Raw genomic sequence first — 18,062 nt, 5'->3', positions numbered from 1 at the left:
CTTTGAATGGTTGTTTAATGGCCCATTGCCTGGACCATAGAAACCTTGTGGAAAAGGAAGGTGGAGTTTGTTCGAACCACAAGCACTGAGCATATAAAATGGGCAACTCTGTTCAACACACTCACCCAGTTGGAAACGCAACGTGGAGGACACAAGAAAGCATCAACTGGAGCGAGGAGAAATTCATGTAAGAAAAAAATCTTATTCATTGTATGTGCTGACTTGTGTTTGAGTTCAGGAAGTGCTTCTGGTTGGGGCAATTGTACACGACAAATGCTATTGACTGTAACTGAAGCTCGCAGATGAGTGTATCACATGGAGACCACCTCAAACAGACACACTGATGGTTCTTGATTTCATAAGTGCTTCTCTTTTGGGGTTGTTTCGCTTGTGAGATTTTCTTCAATAAGACATGACTGTTCTTTCCTGAATTTGTCCCCAACATTACCTTAACACAGGCACTGACTACATTTCTTCAAAAAGTAAGTGCTACTTGTTGGAGTAATGTTGCAGACGGCTCTCATTCAAAGATCCTCCTACAAAATATGAACTATAGATAAAAATGTATTTGCAAGGAATTTCTATTTAATTTCTAACTAATTTGAGCATTTACATGGCTTTGAAGTGAAAGAGTGCGACACTCTGGGACAGACCACATTCACTGCGTAAATGTGAAGCCTAATTTTTGTGGGCAAATCACTCTCAGATCACCTCAAAGGAGTCACTCCTGATTCTTGTGCTCAAAAGTGCTTCTCTTTGGGGTTGTCTTGGTAGTGAAAATGTACAAGATCTGAACCTTTTAAAAAAACTATTACTTCTAGGGATGACATGTGATTTTCCAAGTCAAATAGAAGATCAATATTGTGGTCACGATTAGAATGACACTTATTTTCTATCAGAAGCGAGACTTTGTCTTTCTATAAGTGCCCTAATAGAAACACTGAGCTGTTCCTCATTATAGTAAGTGCTTCTTGTTGGGGTAGTTTCATGACCTGCAGATCTTCCTCGTGTGAGCTGAACGGCAAGCTCACCGTTATCCACTTTTTTTTGAGAACATGGTGGAAAGTCTTGTTAAGTTTGGGTGAGATTCTGAACAGATTCCTTCAGCGATTTAAGACATTTCCTGGACTGTCTTCCAAAGAATAAGAAATGATCTCAGATAGTGGTGTGGATACCTCAGTAGGACATGCACTTCAACTTTATGCACATTCTTTGGGGAAAATGGTGGAAAGTGCTTTGAAGTTGGGGTGTGATTCTTAACTGACTGCTTCAGCGATTGAAGACATTTCCAGGACTGTCTTCTAAATAGTAGGAAACTCTTGAAAATTCATGTGGTTTCCTCAGTAGGACATGCACTTCAACTTTATGCACATTCTTTGGAGAAAATGGTGGAAAGTGCATGAGGTTGGGGTGGGATTCTTGCCTCACTGTATGATGAATCCAGACTCTTAAATCTTTCCACAGTGTGGGGAGCCAATTTACAATCCACCCACTTTTTCTGTCTCTTACACTTGATACCAGACTACATTTGGTTTTGTCTTGTTTTAAAGTACATTTGATGGAACTCCAACTGGAGGCTTCCTTTGTCAAACAAGTTTCATGGAGCAAACCTACAGAAAGCTGATTCATCACTCATCAAAACCTAACTGCCCTCATGTCTGCATTCATTCCAAAATGATTCTTCTTTGAATGGTTGTTTAATGGCCCATTGCCTGGACCATAGAAACCTTGTAGAAAAGGAAGGTGGAGTTTGTTGGAACCACAAACAATGAGCATATAAACTGAGTAACTCTGTTCAACACACTCACCCAGTGGGAAACGCAACGTGGAGGACACAAGAAAGCATCAACTGGACTGAGGAGAAATTCATGTAAGAAAAAAATCTTATTCATTGTCTGTGCTGACTTGTGTTTGAGTTCAGGAAGAGCTTCTGGTTGGGGCGATTGTACACGACAAATGCTATTGACTGATAACTGAAGCTAGCAGATGAGTGTATCACTTGGAGACCACCTCAAACAGACACACTGATGGTTCTTGATTTCATAAGTGCTTCTCTTTTGGGGTTGTTTCGCTTGTGAGATTTTCTTCAATAAGACATGACTGTTCTTTCCTGAATTTGTCCCCAACATTACCTTAACACAGGCACTGACTACATTTCTTCAAAAAGTAAGTGCTACTTGTTGGGGTAATCTTGCAGACGGCTCTCATTCAAAGATCCTACTACAAAATATGAACTATAGATAAGAATGTATTTGCAAGGAATTTCTATTTAATTTCTACCTAATTTGAGCATTTACATGGCTTTGAAGTGAAAGGGTGCGACACTCTGGGACAGACCACATCCACTGCGTAAATGTGAAGCCTCATTTTTGGGGGCAAATCACTCTCAGATCACCTCAAAGGAGTCACTCCTGATTCTTGTGCTCAAAAGTGCTTCTCTTTGGGGTTGTCTTGGTAGTGAAAATGTACAAGATCTGAACCTTTTAAAAAAACTATTACTTCTAGGGATGACATGTGATTTTCCAAGTCAAATAGAAGACCAATATTGTGGTCACGATTAGAATGACACTTATTTTCTATCAGAAGCGAGACTTTGTCTTTCTATAAGTGCCCTAATAGAAACACTGAGCTGTTCCTCATTATAGTAAGTGCTTCTTGTTGGGGTAGTTTCATGACCTGCAGATCTTCCTCGTGTGAGCTGAACGGCAAGCTCACCGTTATCCACTTTTTTTTGAGAACATGGTGGAAAGTCGTGTTAAGTTTGGGTGTGATTCTGAACAGACTCCTTCAGCGATCGAAGACATTTCCTGGACTGTCTTCCAAAGAATAAGAAATGATCTCAAATAGTGGTGTGGATACCTCAGTAGGACATGCACTTCAACTTTATGCACATTCTTTGGCGAAAATGGTGGAAAGTGCTTTGAAGTTGGGGTGTGATTCTTAACTGACTGCTTCAGCGATTGAAGAAATTTCCTGGACTGTCTTCTAAATAGTAGGAAACTCTTGAAGATCCATGTGGATTCCTCAGTAGGACATGCACTTCAACTTTATGCACATTCTTTGGAGAAAATGGTGGAAAGTGCATGAGGTTGGGGTGGGATTCTTGCCTCACTGTATGATGAATCCAGACTCTTAAATCTTTCCACAGTGCGGGGAGCCAATTTACAATCCACCCACTTTTTCTGTCTCTTACACTTGATTCCAGACTGTACATTTGGTTTTGTCTTGTTTTGAAGTACGTGTGATGGAACTCCAACTGGAAGCTTCCTTTGTCAAACAAGTTTCATGGAGCAAACCTGCAGAAAGCTGATTGATCACTCATCAACACCTAACTGCCCTCATGTCTGCATTCATTCCAAAACGATTCTTCTTTGAATGGTTGTTTAATGGCCCATTGCCTGGACCATAGAAACCTTGTGGAAAAGGAAGGTGGAGTTTGTTGGAACCACAAACAATGAGCATATAAACTGGGCAACTCTGTTCAACACACTCACCCAGTTGGAAACGCAACGTGGAGGACACAAGAAAGCATCAACTGGACCCAGGAGAAATTCATGTAAGAAAAAAATCTGATTCATTGTCTGTGCTGACTTGTGTTTTAGTTCAGGAAGTGCTTCTGGTTGGGGCGATTAAACACGACAAATGCTATTGACTGTAACTGAAGCTAGCAGATGAGTGTATCACATGGAGACCACCTCAAACAGACACACTGATGGTTCTTGATTTCATAAGTGCTTCTCTTTTGGGGTTGTTTCGCTTGTGAGATTTTCTTCAATAAGACATGACTGTTTTTTCTTGATTTTGTCCCCAACATTACCTTAACACAGGCACTGACTACATTTCTTCAAAAAGTAAGTGCTACTTGTTGGGGTAATCTTGCAGACGGCTCTCATTCAAAGATCCTACTACAAAATATGAACTATAGATAAGAATGTATTTGCAAGGAATTTCTATTTAATTTCTACCTAATTTGAGCATTTACATAGCTTTGAAGTGAAAGGGTGCGACACTCTGGGACAGACCACATCCACTGCGTAAATGTGAAGCCTCATTTTTGTGGGCAAATCACTCTCAGATCACCTCAAAGGAGTCACTCCTGAATCTTGTGCTCAAAAGTGCTTCTCTTTGGGGTTGTCTTGGTAGTGAAAATGTAAAAGATCTGAACCTTTGAAACAAAATGTGGATTACTTCCAGGGATGACATGTGATTTTCCAAGTCAAATAGAAGATCAATATTGTGGTCACGATTAGAATGACACTCGTTTTCTATCAGAAGCAAGACTTTGTATGATAAGTGCCCTAATAGAAACACTGAGCTGTTCCTCATTATAGTAAGTGCTTCTTGTTGGGGTAGTTTCATGACCTGCAGATCTTCCTCGTGTGAGCTGAACGGCAAGCTCACCGTTATCCACTTTTTTTTGAGAACATGATGGATAGTCCTGTTAAGTTTGGGTGAGATTCTGAACAGACTCCTTCAGCGATTGAAGACATTTCCTGGACTGTCTTCCAAAGAATAAGAAATGATCTCAAATAGTGGTGTGGATACCTCAGTAGGACATGCACTTCAACTTTATGCACATTCTTTGGCGAAAATGGTGGAAAGTGCTTTGAAGTTGGGGTGTGATTCTTAACTGACTGCTTCAGCGATTGAAGAAATTTCCTGGACTGTCTTCTAAATAGTAGGAAACTCTTGAAGATCCATGTGGATTCCTCAGTAGGACATGCACTTCAACTTTATGCACATTCTTTGGAGAAAATGGTGGAAATTGCATGAGGTTGGGGTGGGATTCTTGCCTCACTGTATGATGAATCCAGACTCTTAAATCTTTCCACAGTGTGGGGAGCCAATTTACAATCCACCCACTTTTTCCGTCTCTTACACTTGATACCAGACTGTACATTTGGTTTTGTCTTGTTTAAATTACATTTGATGGAACTCCAACTGGAGGCTTCCTTTGTCAAACAAGTTTCATGGAGCAAACCTGCAGAAAGCTGATTGATCACTCATCAACACCTAACTGCCCTCATGTCTGCATTCATTCCAAAACGATTCTTCTTTGAATGGTTGTTTAATGGCCCAATGCCTGGACCATAGAAACCTTGTGGAAAAGGAAGGTGGAGTTTGTTGGAACCACAAACACTGAGCATATAAACTGTGCGACTCTGTTCAACACACTCACCCAGTTGGAAACGCAACGTGGAGGACACAAGAAAGCATCAACTGGACCCAGGAGAAATTCATTTAAGAAAAAAATCTGATTCATTGTCTGTGCTGACTTGTGTTTGAGTTCAGGAAGTGCTTCTGGTTGGGGCGATTGTACACGACAAATATTATTGACTGTAACTGAAGCTAGCAGATGAGTGTATCACATGGAGACCACCTCAAACAGACACACTGATGGTTCTTGATTTCATAAGTGCTTCTCTTTTGGGGTTGTTTCTCTTGTGAGATTTTCTTCAATAAGACATGACTGTTCTTTCCTGAATTTGTCCCCAACATTACCTTAACACAGGCACTGACTACATTTCTTCAAAAAGTAAGTGCTACTTGTTGGGGTAATCTTGCAGACGGCTCTCATTCAAAGATCCTACTACAAAATATGAACTATAGATAAGAATGTATTTGCAAGGAATTTCTATTTAATTTCTACCTAATTTGAGCATTTACATGGCTTTGAAGTGAAAGAGTGCGACACTCTGGGACAGACCACATCCACTGGGTAAAAGTGAAGCCTCATTTTTGAGGGCAAATCACTCTCAGATCACCTCAAAGGAGTCACTCCTGATTCTTGTGCTCAAAAGTGCTTCTCTTTGGGGTTGTCTTGGTAGTGAAAATGTACAAGATCTGAACCTTTGAAACAAACTGCGATTGAAGACATTTCCTGGACTGTCTTCCAAAGAATAAGAAATGATCTCAAATAGTGGTGTGGATACCTCAGTAGGACATGCACTTCAACTTTATGCACATTCTTTGGTGAAAATGGTGGAAAGTGCTTTGAAGTTGGGGTGTGGGGTGCCTCACTGTATGATGAATCCAGACTCTTAAATCTTTCCACAGTGTGGGGAGCCAATTTACAATCCACCCACTTTTTCTGTCTCTTACACTTGATTCCAGACTGTACATTTGGTTTTGTCTTGTTTTGAAGTACGTGTGATGGAACTCCAACTGGAAGCTTCCTTTGTCAAACAAGTTTCATGGAGCAAACCTGCAGAAAGCTGATTGATCACTCATCAACACCTAACTGCCCTCATGTCTGCATTCATTCCAAAACGATTCTTCTTTGAATAGTTGTTTAATGGCCCAATGCCTGGACCATAGAAACCTTGTGGAAAAGGAAGGTGGAGTTTGTTGGAACCACAAGCACTGAGCATATAAAATGAGTAACTCTGTTCAACACACTCATCCAGTTGGAAACGCAACGTGGAGGACACAAGAAAGCATCAACTGGACCCAGGAGAAATTCATGTAAGAAAAAAATCTGATTCATTGTATGTGCTGACTTGTGTTTGAGTTCAGGAAGTGCTTCTGGTTGGGGCGATTGTACACGACAAATGCTATTGACTGATAACTGAAGCTAGCAGATGAGTGTATCACATGGAGACCACCTCAAACAGACACACTGATGGTTCTTGATTTCATAAGTGCTTCTCTTTTGGGGTTGTTTCGCTTGTGAGATTTTCTTCAATAAGACATGACTGTTCTTTCCTGAATTTGTCCCCAACATTACCTTAACACAGGCACTGACTACATTTCTTCAAAAAGTAAGTGCTACTTGTTGGGGTAATCTTGCAGACGACTCTCATTCAAAAATCCTACTAAAAAATATGAACTATAGATAAGAATGTATTTGCAAGGAATTTCTATTTAATTTCTACCTAATTTGAGCATTTACATGGCTTTGAAGTGAAAGGGTGCGACACTCTGGGACAGACCACATCCACTGGGTAAAAGTGAAGCCTCATTTTTGTGGGCAAATCACTCTCAGATCACCTCAAAGGAGTCACTCCTGATTCTTGTGCTCAAAAGTGCTTCTCTTTGGGGTTGTCTTGGTAGTGAAAATGTACAAGATCTGAACCTTTGAAACAAACTGTGTATTACATCTAGGGATGACATGTGATTTTCCAAGTCAAGTAGAAGATCTATATTGTGGCCACGATTAGAATGACACTTATTTTCTATCAGAAGCGAGACTTTGTCATGATAAGTGCCCTAATAGAAACACTGAGCTGTTCCTCATTATAGTAAGTGCTTCTTGTTGGGGTAGTTTCATGACCTGCAGATCTTCCTCGTGTGAGCTGAACGGCAAGCTCATCGTTATCCACTTTTTTTGAGAACATGGTGGATAGTCGTGTTAAGTTTGGATGAGATTCTGAACAGATTCCTTCAGCGATTTAAGACATTTCCTGGACTGTCTTCCAAAGAATAAGAAATGATCTCAAATAGTGGTGTGGATACCTCAGTAGGACATGCACTTCAACTTTATGCACATTCTTTGGCGAAAATGGTGGAAAGTGCTTTGAAGTTGGGGTGTGATTCTTAACTGACTGCTTCAATTATTGGACAAGTTTCCAGGACTGTCAACCAAATAGTAGCAAACTCTTGAAAATTCATGTGGATTCCTCAGTAGGACATGCACTTCAACTTTATGCACATTCTTTGGAGAAAATGGTGGAAAGTGCATGAGGTTGGGGTGGGATTCTTGCCTCACTGTATGATTAATCCAGACTCTTAAATCTTTCCACAGTTTACAATCCACCAACTTTTTCTGTCTCTTACACTTGATACAAGACTGTACATTTGGTTTTGTCTTTTTTTGAAGTACGTGTGATGGAACTCCAACTGGAAGCTTCCTTCGTCAAACAAGTTTCATGGAGCAAACCTGCAGAAAGCTGATTGATCACTCATCAACACCTAACTGTCTGCATTCATTCCAAAACGATTCTACACTGTGCCAGGTGTGCAATAATAACAGAAGCACCGAACTTTGTGTACGCTGCTGCAGATACACCTGTGGCAAATGTAGGAGAGACTCACCATGGGACAACTGTATGCTACATATCTGTGCTATAGCCTCCATATGTAGTGAGCCTGCTTTTCTTAGTGTGAAATAAACATTTATTTTCAACTACCGTTTTCCAAGATGAAATTGTATTTTTGGGGCACTAATTCCAGTCCTCTGTCCTCTGACATAATGAGCTTGGCAGAGTAAATAGTCATTGAAATTGGGGTGTAACCTACAACCAAATTACCATTCATGAAGGATGTCCCTTCCTAAAATGACAGGCCATTATTAAAAGAAGTGTTTTTTATGACAAATAGAAAGCGTTTCTCGGATCAACTGACAAAATAAAGTGAATGTGCACATCTGTTTGTTGGCAAAATGAAAAGGTTCACATGAAACATGAAACAAGATATGACCTCAATGAAATTGACTGCCAAACGAATAATGTTGCAGGGGCAGCTTGTAAAGAATAGAAACGCACACACAGTATGTTGGGCTGATCAGAGTTCATTCAAACAGCAGTCTGGCCTTTGTCATTACAGGCAGCAACCTCAGTGGGGGGGTGGGTGTTCACAAACCAATGTTGATTTATCTTTTTAATGTCTTGTGTTCTGTTCTGGGTGTTCATTCATTACAGATTGTCCAAATAGTGAAATCTGAGTGAAAAGAAGCCCTGATATAAAGCAGAACTATTCATGATAAATGCTCTTAACCTGTTGTAGTTTCAGTGAATGTGATCAACACTCTGCAACTGGTGTATTTAAGGTGATTTCTATAGTTTCTATAGAATTATTCTATAGTTTATATAACTTACAAATGAGGATATAAAGATGCAGCTAACAATAAGCTACATAGAAGGAAAAGCATCAGCCAGGCTCTGTCAGAGGTGACAGTGTAGAAACAGAGTGCAGGCATAGAGGGAAGTACAGGTTAAGTGGTAGATTACATTTCTACACCTGAACAGGGACTTGAACCCTGGACCCTCAGATTAAAAGTCTGATGCTCTACCAACTGAGCTATCCAGGCCCTATGAAAGTGTGTCTGAGTGACAGCTGACATCTGAAACACTTCCTGAGTCCAAAGCTGTGACGCTGTTTTCTAGGGGTGGAACGGTACAAAGAACTCACGGTTCGGTACGTACCTTGGTGGTCGGTAGCTACGCCACATGTCATGCTATCACGGCTGAAATGTTTCATCATACCACACAGACAGAACCGGCGCGTGTTTAATAAGTTAAACTTACATGTTGTCTCCTTTGTCTGCGGCGCTCTGCTCTCCTTTCTTCCTTCATGAAACGAAGAAGTATCACCTGCGCTTGATCCTGACTCGGTGTGCTTTTCCAGCCTCGATATTAGACGCCTGATGTGATTGTCCATGATTAATATCACCGTCATGCAGACCATGAACACGGTGGCCTCCTCGCTCTCCATATTAGCTTCTTGGTGGTGTTTTTTCTTCTCTCGGGTTTTGTTTTGTTCCGTTTTGTTGTTGAATGTAGCGCTAAACGGCTAACGGCTAACACGTCACTGACGCGGACGGCTGCGCGCAGCGCATCAGTCCCGAATCATGTGCGAATGCAGACTGAAACAGCTCCACTGGGGAAGGACAGTTATCAGAACGAAATTCGAGTAGGACAGTTCTGATAACTGCGTTCTTAACTACTCTGTCCGAAAGCGTGTATCTCTACGGACCAATCAGACCTTGCATGTGGCAGTGTTTAAATGGGTCCTGAAGGAAACTCTTGCAAAATAACAGTTCCGCGTTCAGAAAACTTCCGTACCGTGTGTATTCTGCGTGGAAATGCGCGTACCGAACCGTGACCCCCGTACCGTGACGGTTCGGTACGAATACATATACCGTGCCGGCCCTACTGTTTTCTGGACAAACGCCTGGTTGATGTGAACTTGTGTTGCAGCCACTGAGCATAAAGAAGAAGGCCTTCATGGAGGGAAACAGGGAGTTAAGGAGGAGTGTGAAGAAAAAAGGAAGAGAGCAAGTCGATGGGAAACTATCTGCAGCAGAACAGTGTGAGGGATGTGTGGTCAGGAATGGAAAAGCTCACAGGCTTTGGGATAATGTGGGATCAGACAGATGGAAGAGTTCAGACAAACTCAGCATGCTGCTGCCTCCTGCTACAGACCTCACATCCTCCATGTACCAACAGCTTCCCTGTCACACCTCAGCACATCTACATGAAACTATCAAATCTATAGGAAAATAAACTATCACCTCATCTGGATACAAACAAAAGAGATGATTGTGGATTTTAGGAGGAGCAGCAGTCAGCTGAACAGCGTCTCCATCCTCGGTGAAGAGGTGGTTGAGGATTACAGATACCTGAGGGTTCACCTGGACAGCAGACTGGACTGGAAATGCAACACTGAGGCTGTCTACAAGATGGGACATTCAGTAAACTATTCCTATAACTGTATGTATGCTAACTGAGTTGGCATGGGTTGGTGCACTAAACACATGTTACAGAGTTTAATATTTCTGCATCTTTTAGTAAAAACAGGAAAGAATGAGTGTATATTTCCAGCCAAATTCCCAATAAAGCTGCTCTCATCCACATATTTTTCTGTTTCTTTTGTCAGACGGCTAAACTGAAAATCAGCCCATTAAGACTACGTGTCAACTCGTGGTCACGTAAAGCATGTCCAGACTGTCGCTCTGCTCTAATAAAATCCTGATTTTGTAACCGCAGCCTCATGTGAGAAAATCACCCTTCAGGTGACTTAAAGACAACATGTTGGCAGCGATTTCAGCTGCACTTACATGCAGCGTGATGTCCCACAGAGAAAGTTAGAGGCAGCAGAATGTCATGAAGGTTTCCTACACAGTCTATCCCGTGCATGTACGCTGGGACAGCATGGTGGTCCAGTTAAATGGACGAGTACACCTGGAACTGAAGCTGGACTTACCTGTGCATGCAAGCGTTCTGAATGTCCTGATCAAGATAAAAATATGCAACATACAGAACAAAAAGCATCCATCTCCAGCTGAAAACATGAAACCTGCAGACTACACATAAAATGTTCCACTGGGGACACCGACCCAAGTTGGTTATTAGGAGGAAATTTCATAAATATCCTCAAAAACTGTTTTTCTCAGTGTGCAGACTTCAGGTTTTTGTTTTAAGTTTTGTACAAAGAAAATAGACTCAAATGTAACCTCTCTTCTATGCATATTCAGAACTTATTTAAATCTCTTCCAGAAAAACTCTTGTTTTGATCGTTTTCTTTAAAATAAAGATTTTTAAAAAGCTAATTGACCATGTGCTCTGTTTTACATATAACATCAGTTATAGAGGTAAACACGCAAAGTTAGCATATTGACAGGTTTCAAATATATTTTTCAGTGGCGGCCGTGCTTTGGCTCACTGGGCCTTCAGTGCGGGTTTACCGTCCATTCAGAGTCGCTATTTAAATCCGTCCTGAGTGCCCACATGGATCTGGATCTCACTAACCGTGCTGTATGCCAATAAACACAGAGAGACAGCTGTTAGAAGACTTTCTTCTGCAGGTTTCCTTCTGATTTATTTATCTTTAAACACATATTCAGCAGCAGGATGTTTATTCATCAATTAGCCTACTAATAATGAACTATGAGAGAGATTTCACGTATTGAGAGCAGCTTCCATTGTTATTGTAATTATTATCACGTATATCAGCAGTTCAGAACATTTGATCATTTATATTTATAATTTAATATTTATATATGTAAATAAAATACATAATACTCACAAGAGTTCCTGATTATTATCTATTTATGGACATAACACTGAGATGCTCCATATGTTAGTCCATTGTTGCCAGTTAACTGCAGCCTTGCACCTTTCAGCAGCAGCTGTTACCGCTGAGCAATCAGTTCCCTCTGCACTGAGGATCATATGAAAGCAGCTCCTGCAGCTTCAGGTTAGTGTCACAGGGCTCTGAACTTTGTGTTAGTGCAGTTTGGCAGGAGCAGGTCCCAGGCAAGCTTTAATTATATTGCACCAGAATGAGGTGAGTAACTTCTAGTCTATCCCAGTGCTTCTAAGTGGTGGTACTGAACCTCTGCTGCCTTAAATGTCTGAGGCAAGCAGAACCTCATTTGGTTGCAGCATTACACTATGAATATGCAGTTAAGCTCAACAGGAGTGGGGATGTTAAGGGGAGGTGGTGGTTGGACCCCACTGGTCTCTAAATGTACTCAGAACTTCATATGAGATGTCCCTGTTTCTGCAGGGTTTTGTGGATTTCTTGTGTGCTGATTGGAAGCATCACCTGCATTCCTGCACAAAGCGGTAAGCTGATCCCAATCAAAGCTCAGCAACTAAAAGCAGTTTAAATTGACTCGGGGTGTAAATGGAAGGCTTATCTTTATTATGTTTCCTCACCCATGTATTCAGTTTATGGACAAGCTCTATCTAAGCCAACGTATCAGAAAGCAGCTGGAACCAGTGGTTCTGCAGCACAGCAGCATGGTGCTCAGGGAGGTCAGTCTGGAGCTCCTGGCAGCAATTACCAGTTTGAAGATGGGAGCTGGAGCCTTTCATCTGACACCAGCGGCGAGGACGAGCCAGTCTTCACTCCTGTGACCGACGAGGATCAAGTCTACGCTTACAAATCTCGGTCCCGCTACAACAAGAAGCGTGTGCTGTTCAGCCAGTTCCGCTACAGCCCAACAGAATCTGAGCCAGACCACGGCAAAACATCTCAGCACAAGGTTCAAGTTCAGAGCGGCTTCTGAGGATCTTTCTGGTGAGGCTCATTTTACTCTGCATGTGTGCTCTCTGTAGCTGCTGGTAGGTGACTGACTTTCTTTGTCTTGCAGATCTGCATATTCTAGAGGCATCGCTGCTGCTGCCGCTTGAATAAATGGCTTTAACTTGAATACCTTGTTGCTCCATCAAATGGCTCCTAGCTGTCTCTGGGTCATCCAGTTGTGGGTTGGAGGGGATAGTTGAGGGCCTGACAGGTTGACATGACTTAATCCTATAAATAAGGTGTTGGCATTAACTTATGGACAGTTTCTGCTCAAAGGTGAGCTTGTGAAGGTCTCGACGGCTTCAGCTTGGAATGCATTCCCAACTAAAAATGGCTGAAAAGCCAACTGCAGCTCTGACAGCAGTGGGTAAAGGTGTGGCCTTGAGCTCTATCAGAAGATTCCACTGCTGCATATTGTGCTGAGGGGGAAACCTTTCCACTCTGTAGCAGTCCTCACCCTACAGCTCTGGGTAAGGGCAGACCATCAGATGCTGGGGCCATGTGAAACCTGGACAGTTTCTGCAAGTCCATGACCGAGGATGGCTTCATAACTATCTTCTGTGGTTGCAAAGATCTTCTTTGAATAATTGTAAAGATGCTTGTGCTACACAAAACAAAAGCTGTGACAGCTACTTTTAGTAAAGTGGCTTGGAACCAAAATTTTATTGGCTCAATGTTGTCACTTACTCACTACCTGGAAGTAAGTTAGATCAGGTGGTGGGGGCAAACATCTAGTGGAGGACCCTGTGGAAACTGAAAGGAGCCCCTCAGCCTCAATAGCAGATGTGTGGCCAGAAGGTCATCATTGCCTATCATGACAGCAGTATAGGACCTGCTTGTGAATATTAGCATGTAGGGAAACATTAAAGCTGAAGAAAAAGGCCTTTTGTGTTGGGTTGTTCAGGAGGTTGACCTGAAGCAGGTACCAGGTGGCCAAAAGGGCTGCAGCATCAGTAGCTGCTCAAGCTAAAATTCAGGGATGGGAAGAATTTGTCATCTGTTCCCATTTCTTTGGTTGCATCTATAAAATAACAGTTTGACATGCATGAAATGGCATTTTTGCAGAAAACGGGTGATTCCCTGAGATGTATCTGGACCTTCAGCTGTTCAATGAAGCCTCATCAGAAATGATCTCCATGGAAGGGTGGCTGTCAAGAAGCCGTTCTTAAGGAGGGGAAACGGGGAGAAAAGGCTGAGCTGTGCCAAAGGACACAAGAAGTGGACTGAAAATCAGTGGCAACAGGTCTGATGGAGGGATGAATCCTCCCCAGAGCCCGGGGAGGGTTAGAATAAATGTATTAAATAAATCAAACAAGTCTCATGGGTTCTGTTCATTACATCAGATTTTACAGATCAAACATCTATTTTGTTCTACATTTGGATGCAAGAAGGCGAGCCAGGTGTTGGAATATATTCAGTTAAGTCGTGAGCTGTACAACCACACAGTGGACTGCACAAAAGCATTCACTATCCTGTCTGGAACATGAACAAACATGTCTGATTAAGACTGGGCATAATGCAACATCAAATGTTCCATCTATATGTGAGAATCAGATGTCTTACCTGGTCGTCCCTACAGCAAGGACACTGCCTGTGGGGACTACTTGCACATAGTCGACATATACTGACATAATTAAAAGAAAAACTTCTGTGGACTTGTTTCCACACTTTAAGTCACTCACATTGTTAACCTGCAGGTTGCAGTTTAAATATGAACATGATAAAGTTTATGAAAGTGATTATGAAAGTAATTATGAGGACAGATGATGTGAACTACTGTAACAAATGTTAGTTTTCAGAATTAAAACAACCTGGGGATATAAATATTCTCATTTTCATAAATAAATATGAAGTTCAGGTGTGACAGTCAACATTTTACAGTAAAAAAAGACTTTCTCAGAAACTTAGACCCATATTATTATTCAAATAGACATATTTTCCCTTTTAAATGAGTTAAAAATGTAACTTTAACTTCAGTGTATTTTCAGTACAGTTCCACCTCACTGATGGCTGGTAAAGCCTCCACAGTACAAAGAACAGAAAACAGTCGCCTACAGACTATAAAGTGCTCAAATGTCACATTTCCCATGTTGGAAGTTTGCTGTGTCACAGGGAGTCTGTGGGAGTCTTTGGTTGTTCTCACAAGGCAACAAGTTTTCAGCTTCAGGCTGTGATGTTAAAAAGCACAAACCAAGCAGGAATCTGGGTGTTATTATGGACTCAGAGCTGAACTTCAGCAGCCAGATCAGGGGGGTATTCCTAGAAAGTAGCTAAAGAAAGCCAGGCTATAGCCGGTAAGCGTCGCTTGAACTAGCGCCATCTCCCATTTAGGCCTCAAATCGTTCCTCAAAGACATTTTAGCTGCCTCTCGGTGAGGCTAATCCAAGCGAGGCTTACATAGCCTGGCTTAGTGCGAGTGCACGAGGAACGTAAGAAGCCCTGACGAGGGGATGGTGGAAAAACGGAGATCTGTGTGAAAATGAGAGCGAGAAGCGCTGTTATTTTTTCGGCAGCTGAACAAATAATGCTTATGGAGCTGTATGAGGATTTTAAAAGTGTCATCACCAGAAATGGTAATACAGCTGTGATCAATAAAGCGAGGAAACGGCATGGCAAACAACTGCTGACAGACTAAATGCGTAAGTTCTGAAAGTTTCATACCATTGTCAATTGTTAGACATTTATTTTACTGTCCTCATGTATTTATGCTCTCCTCTTTGTGTTATAATGTGTTTACATAAAGCATGCTGAACTGTCTCTGTATGAGATGTACAGCACAAATATACTGGCCCTGCTCACTTTATTAATAACCCAATAATCGACACGCATCATCATACTTTGTGACTTTATCCTGTGTGTGACCCAGATATTAATTTTTCACTGTTACATCTCAACAGGAGCAATCTTAACAGCCAAAAGCGTACCTGGCAGCAGGTGAAGGTAAAGTACAGGAAAATATTTCAGAGTGGTAAGTAGCCTTTGAAGAAATGTGTTTGTCCAATAAAGAGAGCACCAAACTAGATATGGAAGAAACTGAAAATAAAAAAGATCAAGCTAGAGATTATGAAACTGGAGAGGGATGTTAGTACAAATTCAGATAAGGGAGAATTTCGTGTTGTGAACTGTATTTAATTCTGTTTTCTCTCCACAGCTTGAGAAACATGTAATAATAATTAAACAATTCAACACAACTTGAACTCAAACTTGTCATTATTGTACGGTTCATGCAACATGTTAGAAATTTGTTTATACATTTATATTCACAGTGGGGTGCCATGACCTAAACGTGTGGAAAGTTATAAATCATCTCTGTCCATTTAGCCTTCTTACACTTGCTCTGACTTAAACTGCTACTGTGTCAATGCTAAATTATGAAAAGAAGTTCTAACTCAAAGGTCACAACAATAAGGATCAAAGGAAATATGTGTCCCTGTACAGGTCCCTCACTGTGTCAGGAGAAACTGAGTCCTTTCAGGCACTAGAACTCAACGAAGAAAAGACTTGAGCCTGAAAAGTTGTCCACAAGACAAAATTTATAAAATATGAAGTATACTATTAATTTAAGATGGCTCTGTCAGAAGTCAGCCATGGTGCCTGAGACCTTTAAGCAATGAACCTGTATTTAATTTGGCCAAAGGTCATTTCTATCCGTGCCCTTGTTTTGGCATGTGCATGTGCATGTGCATGTGCATTTGCTTGTTCCTGGATCAGGATATGGCGTGAGGAGGTACGGCCAGCATGCATAGCCTCTGTCCCCAAGCAGGACACCATTGAACTCTCCTGCAGAATAAGAGAAATGTTGGATGGATATACATGTGTTAAGACTTGGCAATTTGATGCAATATGTACCTTATATGGCTATCTATAATAAAGTATGACGAGCACTTTAAATTCCTTAAGATGACCTCTACACCTGACCTCTCATTACATTACCAAAATTCTGCCTATGCTACACCTTACTTCAGAAGTACACTCCTTCAGGTAAGTAAAATTCTTGCGCCTTGTGCAAACCTCTGTGCCAGTGAGGATGCTCGGAAGATCCTAGAGAACTGATCCCAGCATAGGGCCTCAATGTTGGAAATGAAATGACCTCCATCACAGATCATCTGTATGCACGGAGGATAGGAGTCAATGATGAGGTTTCACAGGGCATAAATGTAACATTGCTCAGCATTACTCAAAGGGGCTGATGTGGTATTTTTCAAACTGAAAAATCCAGTTCAGAGTCTATGGACAATTATCCCCAAGTGTACCTGAACATTTAGGATATGGAAAAATGTTCGATTTACATAGTCAGCCTCCACGGGTCCAGCAGGGGCCTGGACAATGTGACAATGTTTAAATCCAGACTGAAAACAGTTCTATTTAGATGTGCACATGACACCTGAAAGTATTTTATCTGCACTCTTCACTTTTAAATTAATTAATTAATGTTTTTTTTGTTTTTTGGAATGATTTTATTGCCTTCTTGTGATTTTATGTAGCTGTAAAGCACTTTGAATTGCCTTGTGTACGAATTGTGCTCTACAAATAAAATTGCCTTGCCTTGGATGCATACATGGGTACAGTGTAGTGCACCGATAACATTAGGGAAGCCTGAGGGAGATGATGAACTTAATGCAAATACTTCAGCCAGTAGGTTGTTTTACATTATCGGCTACTGTAAATGTGGAGCAGCAGCCTGAAAGAACAGAGGTCATATTTTTAATATGGTAAGATGTTTTAATTCCTGCAGTTTATCTAATATCTTGTTCGTACAGTGTCCTTGACTGTTTTGAAAGGAGCTTTCAATAATTTGTATCATTAACATTATTACCTGTCCCCCATTTTTCTGAGTCGGGTCCTACTTGGGTGTAGATCGGATGTTTGTTAGGTATTGATTAGTTTTAATGAATACCATGTTCTCTCTCATTTAATTTCATGTTCAATACGTGTGTATAGTTGCGTTTCTTTAGTTGCACTGGCACCGACTGATTGATTTTTCGAGACAGTGAAAGTGGTGATATGATGACCACAGTTTTTGTTTCGTTTTTTAGACAAGACATGAGTTGCGGGAGCGCAGAATTCTAAGTGAACATTTCTTTCCGGAGTCCGTTTCAGCCGGTCGGACATTTTTTGAGTTGCAGCTAAGCTAAGCTTCAACTTTAGCCTGCCCGAGACCAGGCTAGTTCAGCAGCATAAGTTACCATGGTTACTCAGCACGCGTTCAAATAAGCCACCTTTATGGAACGGAATTCTCGCTAAATTTAGAAGGATTCGCTGCTTGCCCGTCTGACCGCTGGGTCACCCAGAGCCAGCGATTCGGCAGGTGG

General features: G+C 41.4%; 1 protein-coding gene and 1 non-coding gene across 2 annotated transcripts in view; both read right to left on the bottom strand.

Annotated features, from left to right (window-relative positions):
- The window catches only part of LOC142391905 (NLR family CARD domain-containing protein 3-like), a 418,516-nt gene that overhangs the window by 56,257 nt on the left and 344,197 nt on the right, over positions 1-18,062 (bottom strand). The gene's annotated exons all lie outside the window — the stretch shown is intronic.
- trnak-uuu (transfer RNA lysine (anticodon UUU)) lies at positions 8,956-9,028 on the bottom strand. The gene has a single exon. It is a non-coding gene; the product is annotated as a tRNA-Lys (tRNA).

The sequence above is a fragment of the Odontesthes bonariensis genome, chromosome 11, assembly GCF_027942865.1.
Source record: "Odontesthes bonariensis isolate fOdoBon6 chromosome 11, fOdoBon6.hap1, whole genome shotgun sequence".
NCBI lineage: Eukaryota > Metazoa > Chordata > Actinopteri > Atheriniformes > Atherinopsidae > Odontesthes > Odontesthes bonariensis.
Note: the sequence above shows the minus strand (reverse complement) of the source record. Positions and strands in the feature narration are given on the sequence as shown.